The sequence below is a fragment of the Orbicella faveolata genome, unplaced genomic scaffold (assembly GCF_042242905.1).
Source record: "Orbicella faveolata isolate gen_17 unplaced genomic scaffold, um_ofav_v1 contig_25, whole genome shotgun sequence".
NCBI classification, from domain to species: domain Eukaryota; kingdom Metazoa; phylum Cnidaria; class Anthozoa; order Scleractinia; family Merulinidae; genus Orbicella; species Orbicella faveolata.
Genome location: NW_028301553.1, coordinates 28474224 through 28488955, shown reverse-complemented (window position 1 = coordinate 28488955; position 14732 = coordinate 28474224). Strand labels below are relative to the sequence as shown.

At 34.9% G+C, this 14732-nt stretch overlaps 2 long non-coding RNA genes across 2 annotated transcripts; one reads left to right on the top strand and one right to left on the bottom strand.

The window, feature by feature from the left end:
* The first annotated feature begins 458 nt into the window (after window positions 1–458).
* LOC149109776 (uncharacterized) lies at window positions 459–9171 on the top strand. The gene is made up of 6 exons (XR_016208266.1): window positions 459–1617; window positions 1872–1945; window positions 2030–2082; window positions 2314–2383; window positions 2728–2795; window positions 8751–9171. It is a non-coding gene; the product is annotated as an uncharacterized LOC149109776 (long non-coding RNA).
* Window positions 9172–9715: 544 nt separating this feature from the next.
* Window positions 9716–13713, bottom strand: LOC149109775 (uncharacterized). Its single transcript, XR_016208785.1, has 4 exons — window positions 13597–13713; window positions 13000–13093; window positions 12273–12341; window positions 9716–9957 (listed from the first exon to the last, which is right to left on the bottom strand). It is a non-coding gene; the product is annotated as an uncharacterized LOC149109775 (long non-coding RNA).
* Between the last annotated feature and the right edge of the window lie 1019 nt (window positions 13714–14732).

Sequence of the window (14732 nt, the reverse complement as noted above, 5' to 3'; positions counted from 1 at the left end):
GCAATTCGAAGTATAAATGACTTCTATAGATGAGGGGAAGAGGGAGTAGTTTTCAAAGAAAATGTGGCAGAAGTTTTGATTGTTTTGAAACAAAAATCTCCGGAGAGTATGCGGACCCCACTTCTTGTTCTCGAAAGCCGCGGAAACTTTTCGGGTCCGTTAAGCCATTTATAGTTCATCTGTAGCTAAAAACGGAGACGTGTATACGCCTGAAACTTTCTGTATGAAGGAAAACTCTGTTTATATTAAGAATACGTGAATAAAACAGCTATGAAATCGTAAGGTTCAAGATTTTGCTATGGCTTTACGCCGTGCGAAAACTTTTCGGCACCTTCGAGAAACGGGCCCCAGGCGACTGATGATTCCATAGTACAAAAGGAACCGAAGGGAACCAAAAAGGCTCCTCGTAAGGACGGGCCATTTTTCGCTTCCCCACCAAAAAGGTGGGGAGGGGGGAGGGGTGGCGGGTGTAAGAGTTTAATGTAGAAAAGTGGGTGCTATCTTGGTTTAGTATCACCCAACTAGTGGACTAATGCAAATCCTGCATTTTAATTGGCTACGCTACTAGAGCACTATTAGTAATAGTCCTCGAGTAGCGAAATTGGCGCAATCGAGCGTGACGCTTTCTTTCGTTTTATTCCCAAATAAATATTTCTTCAACTTGCATTTGCTAACTTTATTATTGCCTTTTCTGCCCGACTAGTTGGGTGATACTAAAACAATTAGACCCTTCGCCCTCAAGGGCCACGGGTCAATGGCCCATTCGGCTTCGCCTCATGGGCTATTGACCCGTAGCCCGCAAGGGCTACGGGTCTAATTGTTGAATACAAAGGTGGTAGGTGAGTGGGGAGGCCATCCCCTCCCTGCAAGTGCCTTTGGATACATCCACAACTGATTCTTAAATTGTCTTGGAATCACACAAATTCTACCCTCGATTATAATGAGTGAAATATATTGCTGATAGTTTAAATATTGATTGGGATCTCGGTAAAACCAACGGGACTTTTGCCTCTGTGTCAAAACGAATCATCGCGCGAAACCATTCATATGAATACACGTTCATTTTCATAACAATCAAACGTATTTAAATCAAAGGTTTTGCACGAGGCCTCGTTCTGAAAAAGAGGCAAACTGCAAAATCGGGAGTGGCCTATTGTATTCGATTAAATCAATGTCTTGGACACACCCAAAAAGATTATCATAAAATTAATTATACATTCATATTTGCATCACACCTCAGTTCAGTGTGACTTGTGGTCGCGGACCTGCTCGGCCTCACTTCTTCAAGCAGAAATTTATCTCCTGTTTGCCTGTTTCTGCCTGACAAATGACTTTCAAGTGGCTAGAAAGTTAATTGCAAGACACAAGAACGCCCGGCTTCAGTTGAAGAAACAAGACACGACGAAATAGCAGAACAGAGATGTCTTCACTTGAAGTAGGTGAAGAACCGTTGCTCAACAGCGCTCTTTCAATTCTCTCTCGAAGGTGCGAATTAAAGATGTCAGTTGAAACAACTTTTGAGATGAATTTTATATTATGTACGACATTTTACTACTCTTTCTGCTTTATTTCACACAGCTTACTGCAGATACTTTACACTCTACGCTCAACACTCTGGTAAGATTACCGTGAACTTTTAAATTCAATTCAAAGCTTGCCGAATAGGTTAGGAAAAATGTTGAATATTTTTATTACAAATTCCTTTCGCGTTCTTGCGGTTTACACGAATGATAGGATTTTAGCGTTACCCTTCAACCATTTTAGACTCGGCAAAGAACAGTATTTGGTCTATAAATCTGAAGGTGGAAACGTACTTTAACTAAGGGTAACATCTTCGTCACTACACCCAATTTTTCCTTTTGTTGTTATAGATTTCGGATGCCTTGTGCGCGACCACTGCGCAACTGAAGAAGTCCACGAGTTTGCTGAAAGCCCTCTGAGTGAGGTAACGCTCCTTAAATTGATTTTGTCGATAAGTGGTTCTTGTTGATCACTAAGTGATAAAGAATTTGTTTTTTTAAATCTTCAGATTGACGTTAAGACCTGGTATAGCATGTGGACAGGAATAAACCCAATCTTAATGTAAGTGCTGCCGACGTAGAATTTTCATGTCTTAGCCGTCTCAAGTTTTCGCAAGTTAAACTCTAAAAAAAAGTCATTAACTTAAATAGTTAAGAAAGACTATCAGGTTTCAAACTTGATGATGAAGTTTTTGGTGTGGAAAGAACATTTGCCTGTGACGAGGCTAGCACAACTCACAGTACGTTTTTGGTTGTGCTGAATATTTATCGATGAAATATGACTATATTACAGGGTAGCTGGAATGTGGAGCAAGATTCACAGTGGCAAACACAAGTGGGAAACCAAAAGAACCCAGAAAAATGTAAGTTAAACTGACTTCACATTGTGTAGTTTTAATTGGGTGTGAAATAATAAATTTGCGAGGGGAGCAATTGCAAAAAACCCCTTTAGAACATAAAATGAGAGAGAAAATCGTACAATGTGAGCTAAGAAGAAAATAACGAACAACCCCCACAATCAGAATTTCTTACTGGGAAAAAATTTCCATCTCCGCACCCTTCAAAAAACCTATAATTATTCCCAACCTAACAAGTTTGACGAAACTCCTTGAAGAGGTCAGCCTCAGTTTTCCATTGTCCTTCTTTGTTGTACTTGTTTTCGTGAAACAACGTATATTGATCAACGTATTTTTTTTTCAATCTGCAGGATTGCAAGTATGAAAACAAGAACTGGGAATGGGAAAACGTGGAGCAAGCAATGGAAGTTGGCAAAATGTAAGTACATGTACCTCCTTTATTTGTTTTATTGGAGGAGTTGAAATCAGTGTGCGCCAATGGACACGCATCAAGCATTTTGGTAGAATTTTCACTGTCCTCTGCAAAACAACAAATTAATATCATCAAATTGTGTATTTAGGGCAATTGTAAAACCCAACGCTTTCTTTTCCACGCCAAAAGTCGTACTCAATTGTCTAAATATGCGGAAACAAAAAGATGTAGTGATCTACAGGTTTGAATCTCTAACGGATCTTTGTCTGATTTTGACCAACAAAAACTGGAAAAAACTAAATGGAAATAAGAAAAAATTATGTTGTAAGAATGAATTAACAATGGATCGTGGGATCAATCATCATCGAGTTTTTGTTTCTTGCAAGTTTTTGTGCTGTAGTGTAATCAATTAAATTTAAGAATTGTTTTCCATGATCGAGACTTGAAGTTGAAAGAATGCGAGCGTTTTCAATTTAAAATGCAACTATTTTGACTCGTAATGGAAATATATCATGTAAAAATGATACTTATTCAGCCTGGAATCAAAACTTTATAAACGGACAATGAACCCTTCAAATTCCAAATCGAATGTTTTCTACTTAAACGGGAACTTTTTCAACTCAAATGCAAGGTTATAAAATCTAAATGGGATTAAAGATAACTTTTCTAAGTAAAAATAGAGATTGATCAATTGAAAATGGAATTCTATTCAAGTCAAAAGATAACTTTTCCAAGTAAAAAGAGAAAGTATCAACTCAAAAACAAACGCTTGCACGAAAAATGCAGCTTTTAGCTTTAGCAACCTTATAGCTGAACTCGGAATTATCATAATTTACAGAGGAATATTGAACTGAAAAAGATGCTTTTTCAGCTCGTAAGAGGACGTTTAGAGTAAAATGTAAACCTTTTTAACAAGTAGTATTTTTTCAAATGTCAAGGAACGATTGTAGCTGAAAGTGGACCTTTGCTACATGAAAGTAAAACTATGAAATCAAAAATAGAACCTTTTCCAAATGACTGAACTTTTCCAATTCAAATAAAACGTTTTCAACTAGAAAGATGGCATTTTGACTAAAATGGAACTTTTCCAAATCTAATGGGCGTTGGAAAACTAGACGTCTTCAGCTAAAATTGACGAATCACAACATAACTTAAGATGGTTGTAAACCAAAATTAAAATTTTATATCAAGAAGTGGAAGTTTTCAACTAGACATAGAACTGTTTTAATTGAAAGGAAAATCCTTCAACGCAAAAGGGTATTTTAAACTCATTGTCGAACTAGTTTTAATTTGGAACCTTTACAATGAATGATGGGGCATTACCAAATAGAAAGCCGGTAACGTTTCAAATAAGCTACAATTGTAGGAACTCTTTCAATTAAAATGAAAGTTCTTGAACTCCATATAAAACTTTTCCAAGTAAACATAATTTTTTCAACTCGGAAATTAAAAGACCCTTTTTAGGTAAGCATGGAACTCTTTCACCTTTTCCAAGCTAAAGACCTTCTTTTTCAACTTTTCAACTGAACACTTTTTAGCTTAAACCTTTTTAGCTTAAAATGAAACTTTTCCAAAGAAAAAGATTTTTTTGTACTCAAAAGAGATCCCCGTATGCAAGCATGGAACTTTTTTCAACTGAAGATAACTTTTGTAAACAAAAGTACTTTTTCTCGACTGAAAAGAGATCATTTTTAAGTGAAGGTGGAACTGTGTCAATTGAAAATGAAACTAATGGAAGCTAAAATACTTTTTTAAACTCAAAGGAGATATATTTAATTGAACATGGACTTTTTTAGCTCAAAATGAAACTTTTCCAATGAGAAAGAATTTTTTGAACCCATAAGAGATCTTTTCAAGCAAGCATGAAACGTGTTTCAACTGAACATGGTCCATATTAACTCAAAATTGAATTTTTTTCAAGCAAAAGTGCCAAGAGATCTTTTGAAGCAAGTATGAGAAGTGAAGATGAAGTTTTGCTATGCAAAAATCCTTTTTCCAACTCTAAGGAAACCCTTTTGAACTGAGCATGGACCTTATTAGCTTAAAATGAAACCTTTTGAAAGAAAAAGATTTATTTTTCAACGCGAAACTCGAAAGATATCCTCAACCTAATCAAACATGGAACCTTCTTTCGACTGATGTTTTCAAACTTATTATTAATTCATCAAGTTTAGAGAAAGTAAATAATGACCTTAAGGGTGTTTGGATATCTGATCTTAATTTGCATAGATTTCTACGATTTTATTTCTCCGTTTTCAACTTAGTTTTAGTTTCGACTGAGAAGATATGTCAAACACTTGGGACAGTGTTTGACCACATTTCCAAATACCTCGAATTTCTTCAAAAATACTCTGCTGCGCGTCGTATTTTCAACTCTCCTCTCTGTGTTTGGAAATGTGGTCAAATACGGTCTTTCGTGTTAAATATATTACATGAAACTTGTCTGAGCAAAAATACCTTTTCAACTCAAAAGACATCCGTTTTTAGTGAACATGGAACTTTATCAACTGAAAATGAAATTTTCCAAGCAAAAATACCTTTTCAATTGAATCGTGATCCTTTTTAACCGAGCATGACACTCCTTAATTCAAAATGAAACGTTTCCGAAAAAAATTTTCAAGTCAAGAAATTGAAATATTTTCTAAGCAGTTATACTTTTCTCGACTCAAAAGAGATTCTATTTAGTTAGACATGGAACTTTTTTTGATTTGAAAATGAAACTTTTTCAAGCAAAAATACTTTTTTCATTTCAAAAGCGATCCTTTTAATCAGGCCTGGAACCTTCTTTCAACTGAGGATGAAACTTTTGTAATCAAAAATACTTTCCTCGACTCGAAAAAGATCCTTTTTAATAAACATGGAACTTTTTCAAGTAAAAATGCTGTTTCCGACTCGAAGGGGATCCTTTTTAACTGAACATGAAACTTTTTATCTCAAAATGAGTTTTTTTTAAAACAAAAATACATTTTCCACACGAGATCGTTTTCAGTAAACGTGGAACTTTTTTGACGCAAGAAAATTTCTCAATTTAATGGAGATCCTTAATTTTTAACTCAGGAAGGAACATCTTTAACTCAAAATGAAACTTTTCTTAGCAAAAATATGTTTTTCAGCTCAAAAGAGAGCCTTCTTAATTAAACACGGACCTTTTTAACTCAGAATGAAATTTTTGCAATGACAAAAATCATTTCAAAAGAGGTCCTTTTAAAAAAACATGAAACTTTTTGAACTCGAAATGAACTTTTTCAACGAAGGCTAAAACCTTCATACAGGTTTGTTGGAAAAAGGTTTAGTCCAAATTTGGTCACGTAACGCATATATCTTCGCACAGATCTTGAGAAAGGAACAGTTTTGAAAGCACAACTGAATTTTTTACTTTAAATAAATCTATGGAATCATTTCAGAATTATTAAAGGTTTTATTCCCAAGTCATTTGGCTATATTGGAGGGCTATGGATTGCACTTTACTTTCGAAAATGCCACTTTCGAAACATTCAATTTAACGATCGATGTAACAGTTGATTGGGCTAGTAGGAAATTATTTTACGTCGGAGAAAATAATGAAAACCGAAAAAATTACAAAGGGCAAAAATTAATTAAGTTTTTGCCTCATTCCGAATGAGCTTTTGAATATTTTGCGTGCAAAAAAAAACTGGTCATTTTCGAGAGGTTTTTTCAAACCACACTACACTTGGTACATATTTTGGCTAATCTGAATTTTAAAAAGTTCATAGTTTTTGTCGATTTTGATGCAGTTGATCATGTATTTAGTACCTGTTTTGTACGCCAAAAGATCGAATGTTTTTATTCACTCGAATTTCTGATGTTAGGTTGTCCGCATTTGTGCTGTGCACAATGTTTCAGTTTTGAAAAGCTTAGTTGAAACTATCAACAATTCTTCAGTGGTTTAGATCAACTCTCACTGAGCTTCTCAAATTGTTTGAGCTTGCTATAATTAGAAGTGAATTGAGCTTTTCTGGAGGGAGAAACCCTGCATAAGAAATTCCTCTTCCTACTTGATGTGGTTTTGTTTTCTCCATTACAATAAGTTCGGCTCGGATTCTTTACTGAAGTAAATTTCTCAGCCATATTTTTGTGATCATACTTTTTTGCAAGATGGAGTTTGCTTGATTGAGCTAAAATACAGAGGTTCCGAGCAATGATGTTTTGCTGATAAGGAAAAAATAATTTAAAAATAGAATACCTAGCAGGACAAAACATATTCGAGCCCGAAGGCTCGAAAGTTTTAACTTTATAAAGCCAGTGAAGGTTTTTTTTATAAATATTAAAAAATTATTGTTTATATTTTCTAGTCAATGTGGTCTGATTTGACGATTTATTACAAACTTACAAACGAAACTTCCTCAGTTTTTCGAAAGTATTTTCTTGAAAATATGTGAACAATGTTCCAACCTTCAGACTGGTGATCACCAGTGATCAAAATGTGTTTTAACTTGATACATCAGTATAAAACCAAACATGCTTGTGAAAATTCACTGAACTAATTAGCAGACAGAAACGAATTGTCTTGATACTTAACAAAATTTCACAACCTTTAAAGTAATAAATGTATGGACACAGGAGGAGAGTTTGTATGTTGATTTTGATCAACGTAAAGCATGTCGCATTTTGACGATTTGACGATTTCCTAACAATTATGTTTTGCATTTTTGTCTTAACATTATTATTTTACGTGTATTCAAGAGAAATCGAAATTTTGGTTCATTTCAATGTGACAAATTACTTTACGTACTGTAATATTTTCTTGAAAAACATAAATCCTATTTCACGACTTCAATTTTTTACAGTCAAACCTTGTCAAGGTTCACTACACTATAGCACCAAAACTTTTAAGAAACAAAAACTCGATTCATGATTGATCTCACAATCGTTTGATTGCTTATTGCTTATTATCAAAGCAAAGCTCGGAATTAAAAACTAGAGAATGCCTTGAAATAATTGTCTTTTCTTTGGTGAATTTGAAGAGGTTATAACCCAAATACTAAAACTTAGTATTTGGACTGTTGTTTTTCCTCAAACCATTTGAGTTCACTTCTGTAGGAGCTTTTGCTCTCTTCGCTAAATCCAAATTGCAAGGAGACTGTTTAATTTCAGAAGAAGAGGAAGAGTTTGGCTGGCAAAATATGTTGGTGACATTTTAAAGAAAAGATCGCTTTAAAAACAATTATAAGAACATCGACAAATAATGTTGTGGAATAAAAAATCAGACAAATTTTCGGGATAACCCTCATATGTCTAACATTGGTTATTACGGTTGTCGATTTGTTTTTTCCTGACAAGACTGTGGCCTCCCGGTGTGGTGACCTCTCTGTCTTTTGCGGCATCTCCTTCACCGTCAATTTCTCTGCGTTGTTTGTTAGCAACTTCCTCCAAAGGTTCGAGTTCTGGCCGACTAATTTTTTCCTTTTCTATTTTGAAGAAGCAAAATTACGTGAAATTTTGGGAGCCTAGAGATGTATTTTTCTTGCTGGTAAAAAGATTTTTTCTTTTGCTAGAAAAAGAAAAATGCATCTCTGGGCTTCTAAAGTTTTACAGAATTTTGCTGCTTTAAAAAGAAAAAAGAAAAAAGAACTGGTCTGGCGGGGCCTCGAACCCCTTGCTGTGGAAGTTGTTAAGAAACAACTTAAAGAAATCGACGGCGAGGGAGAGGCCGCCGACGCCAGAGAGCGCGCGTTACACCGCGAGGCCACAGTGGCGTTGGATAAATTTTGGCCAAGTTTTAATATAAATAGATTCGGAGCTATTGTTTGAGGAAAATATGGACAAAATGCTTATTAGTATTCAAAATTCAGTCTTTATTTATACTCAAGAGACAAGAAAAAGCGTGCAAACAATGTATATACCCTTTATATGGTATTTTCAAAATATATTTTTACACTGTGTATTTTTACTTGTATGTTATTACCATTATGTTGCTGAGAAAGTTTTACTTTCTTGCAGGACTGGAAGACAGCAAGAACAGAGAAAAAGGAAAACACTGTTTATTGACTTGCATGTAATAAAAGTTTTAAAACAAAGCGCGTCTTATAGGGCTAATTGTCACACACGTGAAGAGACAAGCTGGTAAGACACATTGCTCCGTCTAACATGATGCTTGTCCTAAATAATTGTACCTTGACATTGCACATTGACTTGGTCATGCTTACATTATGTTAGATGGAGTTAACTTGTAGCAGCGTGTCTTTACACGTAATTGTGGTACAAGTCGCTGCCTACTGTAAAAGTTTATCTACTGTTTAATTTTGGTTCAAATACTAGATCGACACTTAAGAAATTTTTCTTCATACACTTTTACACTTAGAAAATTTTTCGGCACACACTTTTACACTTAGAAAATTTTGGTTCAAATACTAGATCGACACTTAGGAAATTTTTTTTCAAATACTAGATCGACACTTAGGAAATTTTTCTTTTTACACTTAGAAAATTTGGGTTCACATACTAGATCGACACTTAGAAAATTTGGGTTCACATACTAGATCGACACTTAGGAAATTTGGGTTCACATACTAGATCGACACTTAGGAAATTTTTTTTCAAATACTAGATCGACACTTAGGAAATTTTTCTTTTTACACTTACAAAATTTGGGTTCACATACTAGATCGACACTTAGGAAATTTTTTTTCAAATACTAGATCGACACTTAGGAAATTTTTCTTTTTACACTTACAAAATTTGGGTTCACATACTAGATCGACACTTAGAAAATTTGGGTTCACATACTAGATCGACACTTAGAAAATTTTTTTTCAAATACTAGATCGACACTTAGGAAATTTTTCTTTTTACACTTACAAAATTTGGGTTCACATACTAGATCGACACTTAGAAAATTTGGGTTCACATACTAGATCGACACTTAGAAAATTTTTTCTTGATACACTTTTACACTTAGAAAATTGTTTTTCAAATACTAGATCGAGAACTATACTACATGGACAAAACATTTGGATTATTTGTAACATAATCAAATTTTCCAACTTCCACAACAATGACCTTTTACTGGAATTAACAAACTCAGAAAAATGGATTACACAAACTCTTCATACCTCAGGAAACGACCATCAGTCGTTTCCCACAGCTACTTTATGATTATTATTGGGAATAAATTTTATTTCGAGATCAATTTGTACAACATCCAACTCTGCAAAGCAAAAAAGACAATGAAGTTAATACAGAATCTCTTGGGTATAACAGTGATTACAATATCAAAAGAATTTAAAACGCAGTTGTTTCCCTGAAACAATAGCAGCGAACCAACTTCAACGTCAATTTTACTCGCTATTTCTTAAATCGTCAACGTGGTCTTGTGGTAACGCACACCCGTTGGCGTCGATGGCCGCTATCCTCAGCCATCGTTTCATTTAAGTTGTGAGTTCGCAACTGTAGTGGGCCGAGAGGCCCCATTGACCAGTTTTTTTTTTCTTTTCGTTTTTTTAAAGAATAAAACTCATCTCAATTTTTAACTCCCTAAAATAACTTTTTCTCGACAAAATGTCAGAAAAAATAATTTTAGGGGGCTAAAAAGTACAGAGATATTCACTATACCTCTCAATTTTACTGATAAAAACTACCCGATAATTTCATAACACCTTTACAACAAGGATTAACCAAGGAAATAAAAAGAAAGACCTTTGCATTTCAACCAGAACAAAGTAAAGGGCATATAATTCGTTTACTATATTTTGCCTTTTCCACTTCTTTTTCACTGCACTTATTTCTCAACAACATTGTATTCACGTTGTCAAGTAAAGAAATAAAAAAAAATTTACTACAATACAAAATACTTAATAAATTCATTCCATTTCGTCCCAAATATTAGTTAAAACATAGTTCGGAGAATTGAGTATTACATCACGATAATAACACCTAATAGCCTCCCACCATCTTCAACGAAGTGAAGGGAAACAAAAATCTGCACGACGTCATAAAAATGTGGATTTTCTTCATCACACAGGCATGTCGTAAGAATACATTCACATTACAGGAAGTAGCCAAACTTAAAAACAAAAGCCCATTCACAACTGAGAGAACAGTATTGAACATAACACTAATGTTTTACAAAACGAATAGACATTTATTTCAAAAGGTTTATACGTAGACGTAAACGATACACTAGGTAAAAAGCATCATTTGGGATATAAAGCTGAGGAGAAAAATAAAATCGTAAAAATCTATGCTAATTAAGATCAGATATCCAAACACCGCCACGGTTATGATTTCCTTCGTTTAAACAAGATGAATCATTAATGAATTTGAGAACGTCCTGTGTCCTTCAAAGAAGGATGCTAGACCCAACAGAAGTAAACCAAGAAGATCAATGGTTAGCAAATTTGGTCTTTGAACGTAATAATTGCCTTGAGCTTCGATCTGCTGATCTTTATTACCATTTCTATAATTAAATATTCTACATGAGGTGAAATTAGTTGCAGACATCGGTTGGCACACTGTCCTTTGTAAGTAATACATCCAGCAGAGTCTCAATAATTCTTGTTGTTGCTATGGTTTCAACAGTGTATCTTTTGATACCGTCTTTTCCTGTACCTCGTTTGTTTTCGTTTAAACTGTTTTTTCCTTTACAAGTTTGATAGTTGCAGAATTTGACCTCGCCTATACCATATAGAAGACAAGTTTTTGTTTAACAGTTCAACTCGTGTTTCGTGTGATAATTTTAGAATTAAAGCTGTTCTTCTGTAAAATGCTTTCAAGATTTATTAAAACTTTTCATGTTTATTTAATTAATGTAGAGGTCGTTAATTTCCTGATGGTTTGCTACGAGGCATTCTTATATTCGCCAAAACAAAACACTTTTATTAAGGCAAACCAGCATTATTTCTAGCACATAATTTTGGAATTTAAGATGGCAGATTTTAACATGGAAAAGAGGATCTACTAAAGACAGTTTTAGAAACAGACTCTAAATTAGAGTTATTTGCATGTGTATGCAAGACGTTTTCTCACACAATCGTCGAAAAAATTAAACACTAATCTTAAAGGTAAAAAAATTCTCGTGAAATGCAAAAGTCTCATTAAAAATGTAACGACTATGGAGAGAAAAAGAGAAGACTTTAATGCACAAATATATATCAAACTATTGCGAATAATATTTTTGGCAAAAGCAGACAATTTTCTTAGACCTTACGAAATGTTAATGTTGCAATAGGAACCATCGAGTGACAAAAGGAAAATGATGAGTATTTCTCTCTGCCTTCACCCGTCCATCCCTCATTCCAAGATAAAGACACAGCCTTTAGTAAACAACGCTTTGTAAAAATGTCAAACTCTAGAATTTTTAAACGCAGTAAATTGCAGTGCGCGATGTTTCTGTCAACGACCAACCAACACCCCACCCAGCCCCCTCCCCGAGCGAGTGCATTGCCCCAACAAAATGACAGGTTGTCTGTAAGAAGTTTCACCGAGAAAGAACTTGAAGAGTGTAATAATTGTAGAGATACTTACAATTATCCCTTGTTCTGTTTGATTGTGATTCTCTCTTGATATTTCTTCAAGTTGTTACAATTTATAATCCTGAAATTTAGAACAAAGGATAAACTTTGTATGTTTACAAGGACGTTCCAGAAATGTCTACTACATGAACAGTGAAAACGATTCGGGGTTCAAAACAAAATGAGAGTTTCCCTGAGATTCTCGAAAGGTTTAATCCTTTAATACAATCTGTTTTCAAGTATTCTATTCCATCCATTTTTACAACCAGTTACATTTCACCCAATCTCGTTCCGCTTAAACACTTCAATTGGAAATTTATATTCTGTTCAACTCAAAGCCTTGAAATCCCAATACGGGAAAAATGGGTCACATTAGGAAAAATGAGCCACAAACGGAAAAATGGGTCAAAGTTGGAAAAACGGGTCACATTTGGAAAATTGTGTCACAAACGGAAAAATGGGTCACACTTTGAAAAATGTGTCAGTTTTGGAAAATTGTGTCACAAACGGAAAAATGGGTCACACTTTGAAAAATGTGTCAGTTTTGGAAAAATAAGTCGCAAAGGGAAAAATGGGTCACTCTTGGAAAAATGGTCACACTTAGAAAAATGGGTCAAGCAAGGAAAAATAGGTCACATTTGACATACATATTCTCTTGCACTGTTACGTTAAATATGATTGTTTTTCTGTTCGTGCACCGAAACTGTATATATACGTAACTGTGACCATTCAAGGCTTACCTTGATTTGGGGTGACATGCGATAACGGTTCTCTATCTCGGTTTCCTCTCCTCTTGTTAATGAAATGCTAAGAGCTCCACGGGGAAAATTCAAGCTGCAAAAGAGAAATAATACTGAATAAGTGCTTAAGTCTCGGACACCTAATTATATTTCAATTTTGGAGGAACATATTTGATCTCCTTGCCCTGATTGTGTGAAAATCGAATCGTTTGGAAGAGAGTTTTAAAATATTTTTCCTCTTATGCTGGCTCAAGGTTCAGCTTGAAAGGAACATAGTCCTGTAGCTGGACGGTGCAAGTATTCAAGCTTACTGAAATCTTAAATTTCTCCTAAAACTCAAGATGCAGGTGAAGATAACCTCAGTTTACCAAAATTAATTTCGAAGAATCCAGTTAGCTTCGCTGAAACTGGAGGCAAACAAATGGGTACCGGGGTTTCTAGTTGGTAAATGTTCTAAATAGAAGGATGGATAGTTGTTACGCAGACAACTGAGTTCCGTTGTAATTTTCCCTAAAACAGTATCTCTCAAACTTGCAGAAAAAGCTTGGCGTGTGTGGCCAATGCATTGAAAACAGGGAAGTTCATTTCACAACTCACCATGCATTGAAAATGAAGAATTTCATGGCTTGCTTCAGTCTTCGGTAAACAGCTTCTTGACCAGCGGACGACCAGTAAGGCCTATTAAAAAAGCTACATGTGTACAAAAAAAAAACAAAACAATCAATGGTATGTTATTTTAAGCACGAGAGAAAAATACGATTTTGTAAGACATTCCGAATATCCTTTTACCTGATAAAAGCTTTTAAGCTTTTAAAAACTTCGATATCGTGTACTCGTTCCTCTCTCATCGCAGCAGTTATCAAACCCTTAGTACCAAACCTAAATATACTTAGATAACCATCCCTCAGTAGATCAAGAGTCTGTTCTTTGGATTTAGTTTTGAGCCGAAGTATTTCTAAATATTAAAATTCCTCTGATAACAAAGCTGCGAAAATTATCCCATAACCCAAAACCGATTAATTTGAACAAAGATAAGTTCAGGGCTTGTCGGAATTTAACAGTACTTTACACTGAGTTTCTTGAAAAATATCTGGGTAATTTCATCTTCGAAGTTCTCAGACATTGTGCTGGAATCATGGATGTTATAGGATTAGAATCGAAGATAAGTTTAGCAGAATTCCAATGTAAGAACTGGCCGAGAACGAGTTATAGCTCGACCATCAGTTGAGGTCGTAGAAAGGCGGGTGGGAACGGAATTAGACGCTTACTGTTTGCAAAACCATTTTCATAAAAGTTAACAAATGTTAAGTATAAAGTCTTACCTCTTCAACTTTGTTGAGAAAAAAAATGAAGGAATGTTGCACTTGGTTTGCATCACTGCCCCGAGTACTTCTTGTTCAAACTGTTGGGTCGAAAATTAACTCGCTTTTCCGCAACAAAACTGGACAAGCTGGTGAATTTGATCACCCACAAGGAGTTTCTAAATGCTGTTTGTCTTCAAGGGAAGCTTTGTAAACCCATGCTCTTTGAAATCCTGGGTCCGTAGCTTGAACGACTTCGACGGCAGCGTTCTTTCTCGCGAGAAAGTATGGTGACAAAAAAAGCTGCATGCAAAATTCGAACTTGGGTCCTAGGCTTAGGGGAATAAAACAAAAGAAATCGCATCGAGGATGACGGATAGTTAATTAATTTCTTTTGTTTTATTGCCCTAAGCCTCGGAGTCAAGTTAGAAT